Source organism: Lissotriton helveticus, chromosome 1_2 (genome assembly GCF_964261635.1).
Source record: "Lissotriton helveticus chromosome 1_2, aLisHel1.1, whole genome shotgun sequence".
Classification (NCBI taxonomy): domain Eukaryota; kingdom Metazoa; phylum Chordata; class Amphibia; order Caudata; family Salamandridae; genus Lissotriton; species Lissotriton helveticus.
In genome coordinates, this window is record NC_136058.1 from 100,354,418 (window position 1) to 100,372,243 (window position 17,826).

General features: G+C 44.9%; 1 long non-coding RNA gene across 1 annotated transcript in view; it reads right to left on the minus strand.

Moving 5' to 3' along the window:
- Positions 1–820: 820 nt before the first annotated feature.
- LOC144807779 (uncharacterized) overlaps positions 821–17,826 on the minus strand; it is a 97,009-nt gene continuing 80,003 nt past the window's right edge. The window contains exon 3 of the long non-coding RNA XR_013606439.1: positions 821–1,546. This is a non-coding gene — a long non-coding RNA (uncharacterized LOC144807779). The remainder of the gene's footprint in view (positions 1,547–17,826) is intronic.

The following is a 17,826-nucleotide window of genomic DNA, read 5'->3' on the forward strand; positions in this document are numbered from 1 at the left end:
CCCTAATATTTTGCCAAGTTTCGTGCAAATCCATTCAGCCGTTCGATTATTATTATTTTGTTTTTTTTTTGCCCCGCGGGGCCCTTTTAAAACCTCCACATCAAACCTAGGGGGTCAGCGAGGATCTACTATGCCCCCTTATAGTTATTTCCCCCTTTGTTTTGACCTCCTCTTGTCTCTCGATCCTACCGAGAGACAAGATGGCGGCCGCTACGGACTGTTTGGAATGTTGACAGACGCCGGAGAACCAATCAGCTTCGCTTCACAAAGCTCCGTTGCGCGAAAAGTCCGCGAACCAGAGCGCTAACCGGTCCGCTGTTACAGATATATATCTTTTTTTAAACGTTAATTTCTCAAAATCCACTGGAGCACATATATTGAGACCTACAAAAGGCACATCGGGCTACCAGTCCCTACAATTTTGCCAAGTTTCGTGCAAATCCATTCAGCCGTTCGGGCTAAAAGTGAGGCCAACCGCCCTATGGAAAACTCAATGTTAAAAACACGTTTTGGGACCCCCCTTTTTTCTCGGCCCCCACTGGACGAACCCCCCCCCAAATTTTCAAGGGCTGCTCAGAAACAAAATGTGCCATTTTCCTGAAAATTTCAGCCGATTCCGTCCACAAACGCCAAAGTTATTAGACATAGAATTTTCAAAAAACCCATAGAGAAAAAATCCTAACTATATATACCTACTGGCGACCGCCAGTAGGTAATATATATATATAGCTTCCACCAGGCACAACGAACCGCTGTGCCCTTGCACTCCAAGTCCAGTCTTATCAAATAACCACTCCAAAACAAAGCGTGTATTCAAAGTGAATATTTAATCATTTCCACTCCAGCATGTTGTTAAGAGTAAGGAAAACCCCAACGCGTTTCGGCGACGACTCACCTTGGTCACGGGTGGTTAACAATTTGAAATACATGTATTTAAATTAAGTTGCAATCAAACAAAGTGTGCATGTGACTTCTAGCAATAAACATAAACAGAGGACATGGAACATTTCATTTTAGCGGCCATCTTAGAGTGGTGTGAAGCAAACATACATCGTATTGCTGTTCGAGTTATCTGCGTGAAGAATATATGCATATCACATTCCCTGTATATATGCCTTGCTGCGAGGCATGAATTATCCTGATTTTACCTTCAATTGTAATATATAATGGAAAATACCACTTATAAATGCCCCTCGGTGTATTCACATATTGAGTGCATATTCTATATCGGATAGTCTCGTTCAGTTTCACGGACTAAAAAGTGAGTGAACCGACCATAGTGCGCAACCATAACACATAAAAATTATATGTGAGCCAATATTCAAATATTATATCCTACTACCCAAGTGAGTTAATGGCTCAGAATGTAAATTAACACGGATAAGGTCGTGAGTCTACATCGAAAATTCAATATCCAACACCAAGGTACACCACAAATCAATTCGTCCTGTTTCCCCAGTGAGATGATAAGCTAACTCCAGGAAGAGATATTCATGCTGCAAACACAGCGAGGGACCAACTCAGGATAATTGTTTCACCGCAAGTCCTAGGCAAAAAGAAGGGAAAGAAAAACGACTAATCAGATCACAAACTCCAGCTATAACTCTCCTCCTTATAGTCATACAATGAGTGTTCCATGTCAATCCCCTTCTACCAATAGTGAGAATATAAACAGTGAAGACAATTTCATAAGGACAAACATATATACAAATTAAAAATTAAATTGAATTAAAAACGAGTAATCTAGTAGGAGACTCAGGTTGATGTAATTCATGACACATTACACATTACATATTGCCTGGCAAATATCCTATACATAGAGAACAATCAATGAATTTGTTTTAATCACCCAGATGCCATATCATTTCTTCCTCAGAATTAAGTCCCCCGGTGATCCGGGTGTCTAAATCAATGATGTATCTGTTTTCCATATGTCGCAATTTGCTAATTTTATCTCCTCCTCTTTTCATCAGGGGCAGTTTGTCAATCACAAAGAATCTTAGTAAATTGCGGTTACTGTTGTGATGTTCCTCGAAATGACGGGCAACGGGTGAGGTTTGGTCCTTGTTATTGATTGCCCTCATATGTTGTAACACCCTTGTTTTGGCTGGGAACATGGTGCTCCCCACATATTTCTTGGAGCAGGGACAAACCAAGATATATACACAGTATTCAGAAAGGCACGCGAGATGTTTTCCAATATTCTTCTCTTTCCCTTCTATTGGTTTAATATACCTTTTTTACATTTGCACTGTGTTTACACGCTTTACACCTCATACATGTAAAGAAGCCTTGGATATCATTGGTTCGTGGTCTGATGGTACTTATTTCATTATGGCTAACCTTATTTCTCAGTGAGCCTGCCTTCCGGTATGTCATACTTGGGCCATCTCCCAAAACGTCAATCAAAGTAGATTCTGTTTTGAGAACCTTCCAATGTTTTTTGAGACTCTTCTGGGTCTTCCATGATTTAGAGTGGTAAGTAGAGATGAATCTAATCGTCTCATTGGCTTGCCCTGTTGCCTTATCTGCGGGAATCAGTAATGAGGCATGGCTGATCTTACTAGCCTTTTGATATGCCCCCTCAATTATATTAGGGTGATAACCTCTTTCCCTAAATCGTTCCTTCATGCACTCTCCCTCTACAGCAAAGTCATGATCCCTGCTGCAGTTCCTCTGAGCCCGGAGGAACTCGCCAAACGGGATGCTTCGAATATGTGATTTTGGATGTCCACTATCTGCATGAAGCAGTGTATTTCCAGCGGTATCTTTACGATAAAGTTTCATCGTCAGATTCTCACTGGAAACTTCAATCGACAGATCAGGGAATACTGCTTCTGAGTTACTGATCTTTCATATTCATTTCAGATAGTGGACATCCAAAATTATCATTAGGCAGATGGGCATGGAAAACGAGTCATCCTTTTCAAGTCCTCCGATAGGTTACGCTCCCATGTGGGCTTCAGTTAATGACAGCATTCTGGGACTTGTAGCTTTACCACAGCATTAATTAATGTCCTCAAGTGGATTCTGCGGTATTGAACACCAATAGTGCACAAATAAAGCTCTCCAGTGAGCTACAAGCACTGGACTCCGGATTACTTTCTTGGTGCCTGTTCTGACCTGCAAACGCGAACACAGACAGTCTGTGCGCTGAGGGTGAACCCAGGTTTTTATAAGTGTCAAAAGTCTAGAGCATGCACAAGTGCCCAAAATGCCAAATCAGTCATGTCCCCATTAATGGTAAACCCATGGCAAATTAGATGATTTTCTGAACTGCCGAAGTGACCATATAGTTTACATCTTACAGTGCTCCTGCCCAAAGCTATATGTAGGAAGCACCATCCACATGGTCCATGTTCGCATACTCCAACATATGTGGGGAGTCAAAAACAATGATAAAACCTATCTTGTGGCACGACACATAAATGAGATCCACAAGGGCAAATTATAAGGTCTAACCTTTTTTGCAGTTGACCAGGTGGCAAAAATGAGAAGAAGGGGAAATAGAGAGAATAAATTGCGACAGCTGGATTAAAAAATACATAATGTTACCCAACACCAGAATCCCTGCGGGATTGAATACAGATGAGGATTTGCACCTAGGCCACTAGCAGTATCCAGAAGAGATGGCTAATTTTAACAACAAGCTCCGTAATCCATAATGAGATTGACAAATGGGTTAGATGTGTTGAAAGGAAGTTGCAAAATAATTGGAAGAAATTGTATGATTTTAGCATTTGGAGTCAGGGAGTTAATATGTTGAAATATTGATGTAATTAAATTACTTATTTATCTAAAGGCGTAGTCATTGGAGACTATGAGAGAAGGACATTGTGAAGATATATTTTAAAAAGCACTAGCATTTTTTCATATTGTCCTGGGGTTCAATATTGCCAAGTTGATGATAAATAATGGATCAACTGCTGGTTAAGCACTGGCACTTTGTTATTGTATGTACTGTACTCACTATAAGTCTGAATTTACACTTCAGAGTAGAGATTGAAAGAAGTACTTGCACTTTAACTTACACTACTTATCTATCTATCTATCACCCATATAGACAATATGAAAATGAAGATGCTTGTTTCGATGCACTTGCACTTTATCCGAGTTGACCCGCCAGAGAATTCTTATTGGAGGTTTTTTGTTTTGGAAACATATGAAATGCGTATGATTTTAATATGTACTTTTATGTTTTTAACATTGAAAACATTTTAATGATATTTTATAATCTGTATGCACATTTTAATTATTTATAAGATGAGTATGCTTGATTGAAAGCTGTAGGATGAATCTGCACTTGCCTAAATCCCCAGCTTTAATGGAATTCGAGAAAGGGGGTAACTTTTTTCATTGACTGCATATTGCATGTACAGGAAATGAAAGACTCCAAATAATCGATATTTATTGAATAAGTCTTGCAACAAATCAAAAGTGAAAAAAATGAATTTAAGATGATTGAAAAATGACCAAGATGACATCTCTTGCATGGTTGTTTAAATCACGAAATGTTATAGAGTCTGTCTTCCATTGCAATGGAAGTAGCGGACCACGTGATCGGGAGCTTGTAATTTTAAAGTGAAGTTGGGGGGCTGAGCTAGCCATGAAGAGAGATGGCCGCAGCTTGAGCGAGCTACACTCGGACGCCACAACATCCTGCAAGATCCTGCATGACTAGAATCATGAGCACTCACTGTTTTGGGACATATTATTATCGTAAGGGCAGGCACCTGTTATAACTTGTTTTCATCGCCCCGAAGTGCCTGGAACCTACGGAACGAGATACGACACCACCGAGGCATTGCTGGCACAAATTGAAACCGAAGCTGCAAGCTTGCGTGAGCAGAAAGAACGCAAAGTAAGGCAAGCAACCCGGCTGTGGGATCAGGGACCAGGCAGCACATCCTGGTCCATTAAACAACAGTGAAAACGTCCCCTGGGGTTGGCGCTGTATTGGTGGAGCTCACAGGTAATATATATGCAGAGAGGGCAGATCTGAGCATCACAGAGGTGAGAGCGTGCACCGCTTGACTTGCATGCTGCCGGGGAAAACGGAGACGAGCACTCGCGGAAGCTAAGGTGAGCTAAGCCGCTATTTGTACACATGGCGTAGTGAGTGGATGGCGGGAGCGGCATATCAGAACCGGCGCTGCACCTGTGGAGCCAGCGGGATGTCTGAGAAGTGAGTGCAGCTCAGTGCGGTCCCATGGTGGGAGCGGGTGCAGTTCTCCGACTGTACTGGAAGATTCAGGCATCGGTATACTGCATGTTACAGTTTCTGCTTTTGAGCGCTCTACAGCAGAGTATATTACACACCATAATGCATGACTGGCCATCTCCCTCTTCGGGGCTACTCTGCACTTGCCTGTACTTTTACTAATAAAAGTATAACTTATGAACACTCTCCCTGTCAGGCTAAGGTGCTATGCCCATAAAGGTGTGAGGTGCTGCTCCTAGTCCTGCACAGTTGAGAATTGCGAGGGCAAGTTGCGCGGCCTTTATCTTATGTACTGCGCGGCAGATCGTGAGCGACCACACAAACTGGGTATTGGAGTGGGCTCTCACTCTAGACCAGGACCCAACCGGAGGCGAGAACAGAACTGTGAACGCTACTGAAGGAAGGGATAGCGTGCCTATAGTGGGCCCTACGGAACAAGTCTGATAGTATGCACATAATACAGCCTTCAGGGAGATGCTCAATTGCTGATGTGGCGGAGGTGGTAAACGTACTGCTGGGGGCATCTGCTGACTTTGCAATCTATACTGGAGGATTGGATCTCCATAGAGTGCTTTGCTTTGATAGGTAAAGCCTGAACGGACATTAGCACTAATCTGCTCTGCATATCAATATCCATCATTACGTAAGGAGCGTAAAGTTGCTACAATGTCCACAACGTCTGCTTTGCGATAGTTGCCATTTGCCTGGAGAAATTGCAGCATCCAGCATAGTGGAACGGAAGCTACCAAAAGCATGGGTAAGACGGACAGAAATCAGCCTAAAATCATTTTCGAACAGACCAAAAAACAAACAGACTAGGGTGCGGATGATCAACAGACAGCTCAATCGACGTCAAGTGCAACTGGCGGAGTCACAAATGATGATGTGCAAGCCATGTTCACCACGATCCAAGCAGCCCTAACTAATATTGATGGGAAAATAGACTCTCACCTATCGAGTTGATCGCATGTCTGAGTGATTGGACAAACACACGGAAAGACTTGATATAGCGGAGCGCCGTATATCTGAAGCTGAAGGCACCCAGACACAGATGGAAAATAAGTAAGGGAAAATGGACAAGCACCTGGTAGCCCAGACGGCGAAAGCGGAGGATTTGGAAGCGAGGTCCCATAGAAACAATATCCGCATGACGGGTATATCGGAAACCACAAACACAGGTCCTATGGAGCGCTATGTTGAACAGCTGCTCGTTTCCTTATTAGGCAAGCAAACGTTCTCTGAAGTTTTTATCGTCAAGAGAGCGCACAGATCCTTAGCAGCACCACCGCCACCTGGATCTAGACCAAGACCGATAATAGCCAGGATTTTAAACTACAGGGATCGAGATGCGACACTTCATAAAGCCAGAGAGCTGGGTAAGCTATGTCCAAGAAGCAAGGAAGAAATTTGGTCCTGCAAAACAGAAACTGATGGAATTAAATATACAATACGCTGTGCTATATCCTGCCAGACTTCGCGTCACTGACGAAGGGAAGTCGAACATTTACAATGAGCCCAAAGAGATAATGAAGTTCCTCCAGCAGAAAGGACAACGCAGCATGCGCAGGAAATCCCCAAGAGGAGAACTGAAAGAACAAGCAAAGACCTCAGATGTGGAATAAAAACGTATGAACTGCTACAGACACTCTTCACGCTTGACATCACGTAAACTGGTTGCTCAGAGAAATACTTAGACTAGTGGCTGATACACCAAACCGAGTTGCTGCACCTGCACTACAGACACAGCCTTCATGCTGTGGAAGACAGAGAAGAGTAAACATGGGGGGCAATCGGAGGAGGTGGACTCATCCTGATGAACAGTTTGAGGAACGTACTCCATTGGGGGCAGATAAGTTGATACATAAAACTTGTGAAAATTCCTCAAGTGTAATTTACAGACTGAGCATATTAGGTTGTTTGAGTTTTGGTTTCAATACAATATGCAATTAGTGGCAAATGTCTTGCTAGCTGCAAGTTGCAGATATGATGGGCCCTGTTGTTTTTTAGGTTCGTGTAGATATGGCATCCACCCATGTGGGATATCCACAAGAAACTGGGGTGGAAGCTTCCGCCCACTTGTGTGCACCACACCAGTTTAGTTTTTTTAGTTACTAAGGAAGGGGGGAAGGACGGGATTATGTTGCAATTGTTGGGAATTGTCTCTGCTACATGGGAAAGGGCGGAGTGAGAGGGGGGTGGGGAGGGGACACGACAAAAAACTCAAGTCAGCTTTGAAGAAATAATCATTTACCTGTATAACTGCACAATATTCAAGAGGCAGCAGTGGTTTCGATGTATGAAGGACGGCACACATGGCACTAACTCACATAACTGCAGACTGACATTCATTACTTGGAATGTTCGCGGACTCCATAATCCGCAGAAAATAAGTAAGGTACTGGCGTATTTGGACAGGCATGGTATAGATGTTGCCTGCTTACAGGAAACACATCTTACGGCCCTAACTGAAGGATGAATAGGCACACGGTGGGTGACGTACAGCATGGCATCCTCCTTCTCAGCATACGCTAGGGAAGTGTTGCTTTTTGTGAGGCGCAGCACCCAATTTCAGCTCATCCATGCCATTAAAGATGTCCAAGGACGTTATATTATAGTACAGGGGAATTTTGGGGGTACTGTCTTAACGATAGTCATGTCTTACGGCCCGAACAATGCCGATCCCAGTTTTTACACAAGTATATGGTCTAGACTGCGAGATTTACTGACTACAGCAATAATATGGGGAGGAGATTTTAATACATGTCTAGATCCGGCTCTTGACAGATCCACTGGGAATGGAAGATATGGTAAACAACCGGCTAAGTGCTTAAAGAGGGAATGGAGATGTGGATGATGTTTGATATATGGAGGTTGAGATACCCAGAGCGTAAAGAAGGTGCATGTACGTCAATGACACATAATACATGGCCCAGAATAGACTATTAATTGATCACACAAGATGCTTGTACGTGCACATGGGGGGTGGAACACTTGCCCAAAACGATATCGGACCACGCTCCAGTTTGCCTCCCGCTGGAGATTCCCACACACATACCAAGACAGTTTACATGGAGACTTCAGGGAAGTGGCCTCCTGGATCCAGTATTCCATAGTGAACTACATCAAGCAATAGAAGACTACTTTGACCTTAACTCGGGGTCAGTGGATAGCGCACGGACACTATGGGAAGCCTCTAAGGTCACTATCAGGGGTCACTGTATTAGTAAACATACTGGCATTTTGAAAGACATTCAACAGCAATTAACAATTATAGAAAGAGATATAAAAAAACTTGAAGAGAAATATACACAAACACAAAATCCCACATTATTAGCGACCATAAGGGGTGAAATGGACGCTTACCAAGAATATGCTGCTGATGAGATAAAATATAAGTCGCGTAGGTACACAGCGCAGAACTATGGAGAGGGAGATAGGCCAGGGCAAGCATTATCGAACAAAATCAAACCTGCACCAACAACAGCTTATATAACACAGATAGAGGGCCCGCAAAATCACATACTTTACGATACCTCATCAATTTTAGATTGCTTTAAAGACTACTATCTCCAACTCTACACAACAAGATCCAATACAACCCCAATAGACATTGACCAATATTTGGAGGATGTGGCTCTGGCCTGGCTATCTGACAATCAGCGTGAATACTTTTGTCATCATATCACAAGAGACGAAATTATAGAAGCGGTTAACTCTTTACCAAACAACACAGCTCCGGGTCTTGACGGACTACCCGGAGAATTCTGTAAAGAATATCGGGCCCTATTGATACCGCATTTGGCAGAAATGTACGAAGAGGCACATGAGGAGGGTAAACTCCCGACCTCGCTAAGAGAAGCACTTTTAATAGCGCTCCCCAAACCCGATAAGGATTTAACTAAATGTGACTCCTACTGGCCCTTATCTTTGATTAATATTGATGTAAAGATATTAGCCAAAATTATAGCAGCGCAAATCCAGCCTGTACTGGGCAAGTTGATCCTACTAGACCAAGCCGCCTTTGTGCCGACGCGATCCACTACTCAGAATATACGCACTATCTTTGCATTATATCACCATCTAAATCCGGATCTACCGGCAGACGCAGCTTTAATAGATGCTGCAAAAGCCTTTGACTCTGTGGAATGGGTATATATGTTTACAATTTACGCAGAATGGGCTTTCCAGAATCATTTCTGAGATGGATCGACTTTCTTTATACAGACCCCATCGCTAGAGTCAGAATCAATGGGCACATATCCACTTCCATTAGTATAAGCTGACACTTTCACCCATTTTGTTCACGTTGATTCTTGATTCTTCAACCATTAGCTTGTAAAATCCGCCAACGACATTCCGAGACTGCATTGCAGTTTCATCTTCGACCCATCAGCATTTCACTAAACGCTGATGATATGGTTCTTTTCACTTGCTATCAAGACATTCATTTAAATGAACTTATAAGAGAATATATACGATTTGAACAGTACTCAGGACTCCGTATAAACTGGCACAAATCAGTAGTTATACCTCTTACACAAGCCACAACGCAGCCCAATTTAGAATATCCACTGAAATGGCAAACTGACCCGGTTAAGTATCTGGGCATTCTAGTGGCCTGCATAAAAAGGGACAGGCATGCCTCTGCGCAGCGGACGCGACCAGCGGACGTGCCGGACCTGCGCCGGAGTCGTGCCAGAGTCCTGCCAGTCTGCGTCCGTCCGCGCCCGTCCGTGACCATGACGCGGCCATGGTGGCTAGCAACTCAGTTGGTCTCGGCACCAGCCCCATCATTTCCTACGGTAATTAATCTTAATCCCAAATATTGTAACTTCACACATATCCCATCACCCGACCTCAGTACCTACCCCCTTCCTTACATTCCCTGCAGCCTTGGAAAGACTGTATGTAACTCCATGAAGCAATGCCCCCTCCTACAGGTACCCGCCCGACACCCCCCTGCCAGTAATAACATTAGTATTAAAGCAGGCTTAATTAACTGCCGTTCATTAGTTAAACACTCTCTAGACATAGCCCAAACCTTGGAGGACAATATGTGGGATCTCCTCTTTCTAACTGAAACTTGGTTGGGGGATGTAACCAACCCCGCCCTATGTCTTGCCGTTCCTCCTGAATATAACATCCTGTGCGCCAATAGATAGAGTCATAATCCGGGCGGAGGTGTAGCCATAATCTATAGATCACAATGGACTATTTCCTCCTTCCCCTAGGCTCAAATGGATTCCATCGAAGCACTACCATTCTGCAACAAACTCGCCGCCAACATAACATATTCAGGCCTACTAGTCTATCGTCCTCCCAAATCCAAGCCTTCTCATCTCCCTGTCCTCTTAGACTATGTTCTTCAGGCCAGCTCCCGCTATGCAAATTTTACTCTGCTTGGGGATTTTAACCTCAATGTGGAAAATGCTTCTGACCCCACCAATTTTAATTTCCTTTCCACCTTATCTGATGGTGGTTTAAATCATTTGGTTTCTAGCCCGACCCACAAGGCCGGACATACTGTGGACCTGATCTGCTCTAACTTGGCAGACATTTCCATTAGTGAACCCCTCCCAGTGATCTGGTCGGATCATTTCTTCATCCCTTTCTCCATCCTTTTACACCACCAAGACAGACCCAGACTCCCGGCCAAAACAGTAGGCCGTAACTGGAGTAAGATTACTCCAGATAATTTAGCAGGTCATTTTACTTTGGCCTCCCCCATTGAAGCCACAGACTTGGATTCTAGGCTAACCGATTTTAATAACAGGATCTCTTCCGCCATGGATATTCCTGCTCCCATTAGGCCCATCAAAACCTTTCGAGCTGCCCCTCCGCACCCTGGTACTCTGACGAATTGCGTAAATGCAAATCAGCATGTAAACTCCTGGAGAGATGTTGGAGACCATCATACTCTCCTGATAGTAAACTTAAATATAAATCAGCCCTTAAAGACTATAGGAAGAGGATAACCAATCATAAGCCCAGGTTCTATCGACAAATGTACAGTCCACTCAGACTCCGACTCTGTCTTCACAAATTCTGAAGAAATTACCTTAGAACGCTCTCTGGCAGAATTATTAAAATGTAGATCAGGGTCACCCACTGACCCCTGGACGGCCAAACAATATAAAACCCTGGCCCCTCTTCTCAACCCCATTTTGAATGGTATATGGAACGACTCCCTTCGGACAGGCATTTTCCCAGACTCCTGGAAGCACGCCAGATTGGTTCCATTCTTAAAAAACCCAATGCTGACCCTAACGAACCAGCCAATTATAGGCCAATTTTGCTATTACCCGCCCCTGCTAAAGTACTTGAAAAGCTAGTTCACCAGCAACTAGCTGGCTTCCTCGAAACCCACGGTGCCTTTCATGACTCACAACATGGGTTTAGACCCGGATACAGTACCGAGTCGGCGCTAATAGAAATGGCCGACTCCGTGAGATGGAAGATGGATGAGGGGTCTAGAGCGGTGTTGGTGCTGCTCGACTTGTCGGCAGCATTCGACACCATCTCTCAACCTGTCCTTCTTGACCGTCTCCGGTCTAAAGGCATTCAAGGTAAGGCATTGGAATGGCTTGCCTCCTTCTTGAAGAATCGGACACAGGCGGTGTTTACCCCCCCTTACACCTCGGATAGCCGCCCGCTTAAGTGGGGAGTCCCGCAGGGTTCCTCACTAAGCCCCCTCCTATTCAATGTCTACTTCTCCCCCCTGGCCGAGATCATTGCTCAATCAGGTATAAAGGCTACCTCGTATGCTGACGACATTCAGCTTTTGTTTTACTATGACAAGCCCACTCAGTCCACCTTTGATCCATTAAAAAATTGCCTCCGTAACATCGCCCGATGGATGGATGACAACTTCCTTCGGCTCAATGCCGAAAAAACCGAGGTCCTCTTCTTCCACCAGCCCTCTCCATTAGACTCCAATCTCTGGTGGCCCCTCGACCTGAGCATGCCCCCCTCACCCAAGGAATCAGTAAAAGACCTAGGGGTTAGATGGGACCCCAGCCTCTCATTCCATAAACAAATCCAAGGTGTCCGCTGCGTGTTTCTCAAAAATCAGGATGGTCAAAAAGTTTATCAATTTCCTACCTTGTAACACCAGGAAAACAATTGTCCAGGCACTGATCACGTCCCACCTAGATTACGCTAACGGCCTCTACATAGGACTTGCCTCTGGCCTCTGTCATCGACTTCAGACGGTCCAGAATGCTGCAGTCCGGCTCGTCTGTGGCATCTCCCTTTGTGAGCACATCTCGCCACATCTGCGAAGACTCCACTGGCTACCAATTCAAAAAAGAGCAGAATTCAAGGCCCTAATTCTGGCCCACCGGGCAGTTAATGGAAAGGGCTCTGCATACCTTTCCTCCTGCCTCCGTCCCTACAGCAATGCCAGACTCCTTCGATCCAGTTCAAAAAATCTCCTTATCACCCCCAGATTCAAAAAAGTACGCTACGGGGGTAGAATGTTCCAAGTATGTGCTGCCTCCCACTGGAACAAGCTCCCCATCTCCATCCGAATGATCCAGGAAGAGCTTCCATTCGGAAAACCCCAAAAATCATTCCTATTTTGCTAGTTCCACCTGAGTCAGATCCAGCCTACAATCACACAGGAGCGCCGGGACATCCCGTTGGGGTAGCTGCGCGCTATACAAAATACACAAAAATAAATAAAATAAAATAAATCTTTAATATCTTGCATTGCACTGTTGACCAAATTGCCGTGATGTGGGACCTTTGCTAATGTGCGCTTGTGCATCTTACCCCAACTTTGAACCATAGGAAAAGCAAGTAAAGAAGAGGAAAAATAAAACCCCAAAAAACAAGTGTGGACAGAACTAGTGTATAGTGTATCATGGTGATTATGTTCCAATGCAGGCCGAATGGTGGGGTGGTTCTGTGGGTGGGGCTAGGGTCAATTCTCTCTCACTGTTTGCCGCCTGAAGCATGCCCCCTTCAGTTTAGTGTAAAAAAGGTGAAGTGCTTGCAGTCTGGGGCCATATGCGAATAAGGTCAGACCCTCTGACAGATATTCCATCAGCGGGGACCAATGGTACTTGAACCCGTTATTGATCCCTCTGCTATGTCTGTCAACCGCTCCATTGCTAACGCTCGCTACAATCTAGTATGCCATTGCGTGATGGACGGGGCCTCCACAATTTTCCAGGCTGCTGCAATAGCCATCTTAGCGGCACCCAGGCACAACCACATGATGAAGTGATCCCATTTCAGAATCTGGTCCCAGATCCCCATGAGGGTATGGTCTATGGTGTCTGGGATGGGGTATCCTAGTATCAGTTTGATCTGTGATAGTATCTCATTCCAGAATAGCTGAGATATGTCAGAAGTCTCCCAGGAGCCCACATCTCCTCCAGCACCTGTCCGTAGTGTTAGGGAATATTTTGTGTAATTTCTGGGGGTGCAAGTACCAGTCGTACATAATTTTATAGTGAGCCTCTCTCAAGAGTATAGAGCGGTTGTGTTTGGCTATGGCCTTATACAGGCGGCTATTATTTCCCCACCAGCGGCATGAAGAGGGTAGAGTCCCAACATTTCCTGTGTCTCAGGATCAACTGTGGGCTCAGCGCCCTAATAAGGGAGTACAGAAAAGAGATAGTCCACTCGGTGGATGCCCTTGATTGTGCGAATTTCCTCAATTGGGAGCAGGTCCCAGGTCGTGGCCAGCCGAACCTGGGGTTGCTGCACCCAATGTTTGAGCTATGTGTAATGGTAGCCTTCTTTAGGTTGCAACTGGAATTCTTTGGCGCATTCCTCAAATGTCGGGAGTTTCCCTTTTTTGTATAGATGAGAGATCATAAAGCACCCCCTAACCTCCATTTCCTAAATGGTACCTCCTGAAGTGCCGGGGAACTCCGGGTTGAAGTGAATGGGGGTGTATTGTGATGAGAAGGTTGTCAGGGACAGTGTTTTGTAAGAAAGTCCCAGACCCGTAGGGGTTGCTGAGGTAAGTGTTTGGGGGTCTATGTTGCTTCTTTATCCATAAGAGATCCCAGATGGTCCTGCCTGCTATTTGTCGGTCTATATGGAGCCAATGTTTTTCTGACCCTCTGAGGGACCAATCCGTCAGCACTCGGAGCTGGCCAGCTCTGTAATACCCCAAGAAGTCCGGAAGGGCCAAGCCTCCCTCTGCCGGCGAACTGGTTAATACTCTGTAGGATAAACGGGCTCTTTGTCCCTGCCATAGGAATTTAGTGATCATCTTTTTCAGTTCTATGAACAGTTCCCTGTCCACCGGCACCAGTAAGCCTTGAAAGAGATAGAATAACCTGGGAGGACATTCATCTTGATTGCATTTTGACTCTCCCTATCCAGGAGGTGAAGGCAGCTTTCCATCTATTCAGATCCTCTTTAATCTGTCCCAACAGGGGCGGGTAATTGGTCCTATAGAAATAAGCTAATTTAGGGGTAAGCTTAACCCCCTCAGGTCTGATTTAGTTAAATCCATAAAAAATGCCCCGGAAATGGTTGCAGACTTTCACTAAAAGTACAATATGATAGGTTTAATATGCTGTGAATCAACCAAATAAAATGAGATAGACTACACATGTGAATACTGAAAATGCACTCCCAGTATGGAGGGACATCATCAGTGTTCAATTGTTGTTTGTTTAGGTATTTATTTATTTATTTTAAGCTTTATATACCGTGAACTAGACCTGAGGATATCGGGTATCAGATCGCTTTACATGAGCACAGTTTTGTTACAGAAGGACACATTCATTTTTGTTAGGCACAGGGAGATTAAGTGATTTGCCCAGAATCACGGGATGTTGAGCGTCGTCGCAGAGACTCGAACCCGGTTCCCCAGCTTCGAGGTAAACCACTCTGGCTGTAAGGCTACATCCTAGCCAAAATTGCACCAATCGCCTTTTGGCGGAATTTTGGTCAGACTCTTAAGTCGGAACCAACTGCTTTGCAAAGAAACATTCAAGACCATCACCGGAAAGTTAAAGTGCAGGGCAATTTCTTCCACCATTGGGGCACAGGGTGTAGATCTGCCACACTGCCAGATGAAACTCCTGCCACTAAAGTGCCCTGTTAATGCCATTGTGTCCAACTTCTGTTTCCTGTCACAAGGTGGCTGTCAAGAGTTGCTGAGAAGCCCACAACAAAAGGAATTCCAGCCAAATTACGTGAAAATGCAAGGTATTTCATGCTTCACAGCAGAAAGTTCTTCAGATTTTGTCAAAAATTGAAAATATTCTAAAGGATCTGTAGTAGTTAGGTCTTGGGTCTTTGTGATGGAATATTGGAATGTTCTATTTATTACATTCCAATGTTCCAATACATGGCCAATATTCTAGGAGTGTTGGTTTGCAATGCTGTTATTTGAATATGTTTGGGAACCTGCAAGTTTTCTGGTGACAGTACGTTCATGCTTGTACATGATTCAGGATGCTCCAATAAAACAAATGGACTACACGTCTTGTGTTGTGTGAATTTCACTACAATATTTTCGTGACGATTTGGCTGAACCAGAGGTTACTGTTGGAGCATCCTGGGAGAAACAAACACTGAGTACGGGTCACGTACTAATCTAAAAAACTTTGCGTGGTATTTAAATAATTCATCAGCAGGTGGAGTGGTGTTGCCGAGCGTTTGTTCGTGGAGGTCCATATTACAAAGTACATTGAGAAGGGGTCCCAGTACACTTTTTTTTTAAAACAAAGAATAAAGATAGGAAAAAGATTTGTGCAACATGAACAAAAGCAAAGTCAGATAATCATGCGGATACAATGTTATATAATCACAATGGACCTCACATAAACAATACATTGCTTATTTGAAAGAACACAAATTAGTGTCCAAAGGGATGGGGGAGAAAGGAGGGGAGTGGGTCGGTGTGATTGCATACAAGGATGGGGGGGATTTCCAGGATCCAAGTGCCGGTCAATCGACCTTTAGTCAAAATAAAGATAAGTTTCTTCCATACGGAGCCAAAAAGAGAACCACATAAATGTTCAACAGCATTCAGATTGCCATGCTTAGGCGACCTTCATGAACGCATTAAAACTGAGGCACTTGCTGGCGGAATGACAGGTTGTCGAAGTTTCGACCCCAATGTGGTGAAAGATCAATGGAGGCCTTACAGGGGGTATTCCTTAGGCTTGGGGGGACGGGTGGGGCAAGGGGGCCAAATGCCTGGGGTGCAAACAAATGGAATTGAAATAATAAATGCACCAAGCGACTGAGAAACTAAGTTTAAAAACACAACAGAAATTTACGGTGATGCAGATAATCACGGTGAGATCTGCAAGGTGCTGCAGGCGCGGTAGGCTCTGCAGTTTCAAAGAGAACAGGTGCGGCAAGTACTTTACCTGAAGTCAAGATATGAAAGGAGACAGGGCTCAAGGACTGCAGAGATAACATCGTGCTGAATGGCATTCCAATGAAAGTGGTAGGGAAATTACACACTTACTAGGAATAGAAGGAATCAAAACTACCTTTGTAGGAACAAATTCACAAAAAAGTTGCCAATGTCGGTAAGCTAACCCGCATTAGTTCTGGGAAAAGATAAACAGAAATGCAAGACCCAACATTAAAAACTTGAAAACCTGTAATGGTTCGTGTTAGACCCGTCTGCTTCTGAGAGTCCCCTCACCACTATGATTTCTTTTGTTCCCCTGTACCTCCCAAAATTTGTCGTTTTTTATTTGTCTACCAGGACTTTTTATGTGTTGTCTCATAGGGTTAGATGTTCCTTGATGCCCAGTTGCTCACAAGGTTTGTGGCACCTATTTACAAGGCGCCTGGCCCAAACCTGTGGCATTACAAACTGGGGTTGTCAACCTGTTTAAATGAACCTAAAATGGTGGACACCCTTTTTCCTCATGTGAAGTGACTCCCATTGGAGCCTTCATAAACCCTGGCCTTTTGAGGTTTTGGCGCCCTTTGTTTTGCGCGCATTTCTGACAGGAATTCCTTTGTTTTCCTCAGGTACACAAAATGGCTGCTCTAGAACCCCAGTACGGTGGCTGTGAGTGTCCTAAATACCCCTCAAGAGTGCCTTGTCATTGTCACAGCCAGAGAAGGTTCTAGAACCTTCTGGCTCGTGCCGGTACCCCAGGGCACTGGCTATATAAGGCCCAGTCCCTGGCGGCCATTGGAGATGTAGATGAAGATTGTTCAGACTAGAGAAGGAGATTAAGAGATTCCAGACTCGACACCAGATTGACACCTGCCCTGTTGACCCCTGAGGTGGCTGGTAGCGCAGGCAGTAGAGCAGCAAAGGGTTGCTGGCGTTGTGTCTGACTGGCGTTCCAGTCAGCTACGTGAGAAGTGATCTAGCGCCTACAGCGCCTGCCCAGCGAGTACCTCATTGCCCCCAAAAGACTGTGGCCAGATTTGTGCGCCTCCCCGCCCCCCCGGTGGTGAACTGTGATCGATTTATCGAGTCGCGAGGCGAGAGCAAGTTCGCCGTGACTGCGATCGTCAGCTGTGCCCCCTTCGCGACAGGTGCCTCTAGAGGGGAGCTCGGACATCTCCGAGCCCCACCAGCGTAGAGCGCCTTCTGCGCAGATTGAAGGTGAGGTGGTGCGCCGGGGCGGGGAAAGGCCGGCCTTCGTTGGGCGGGA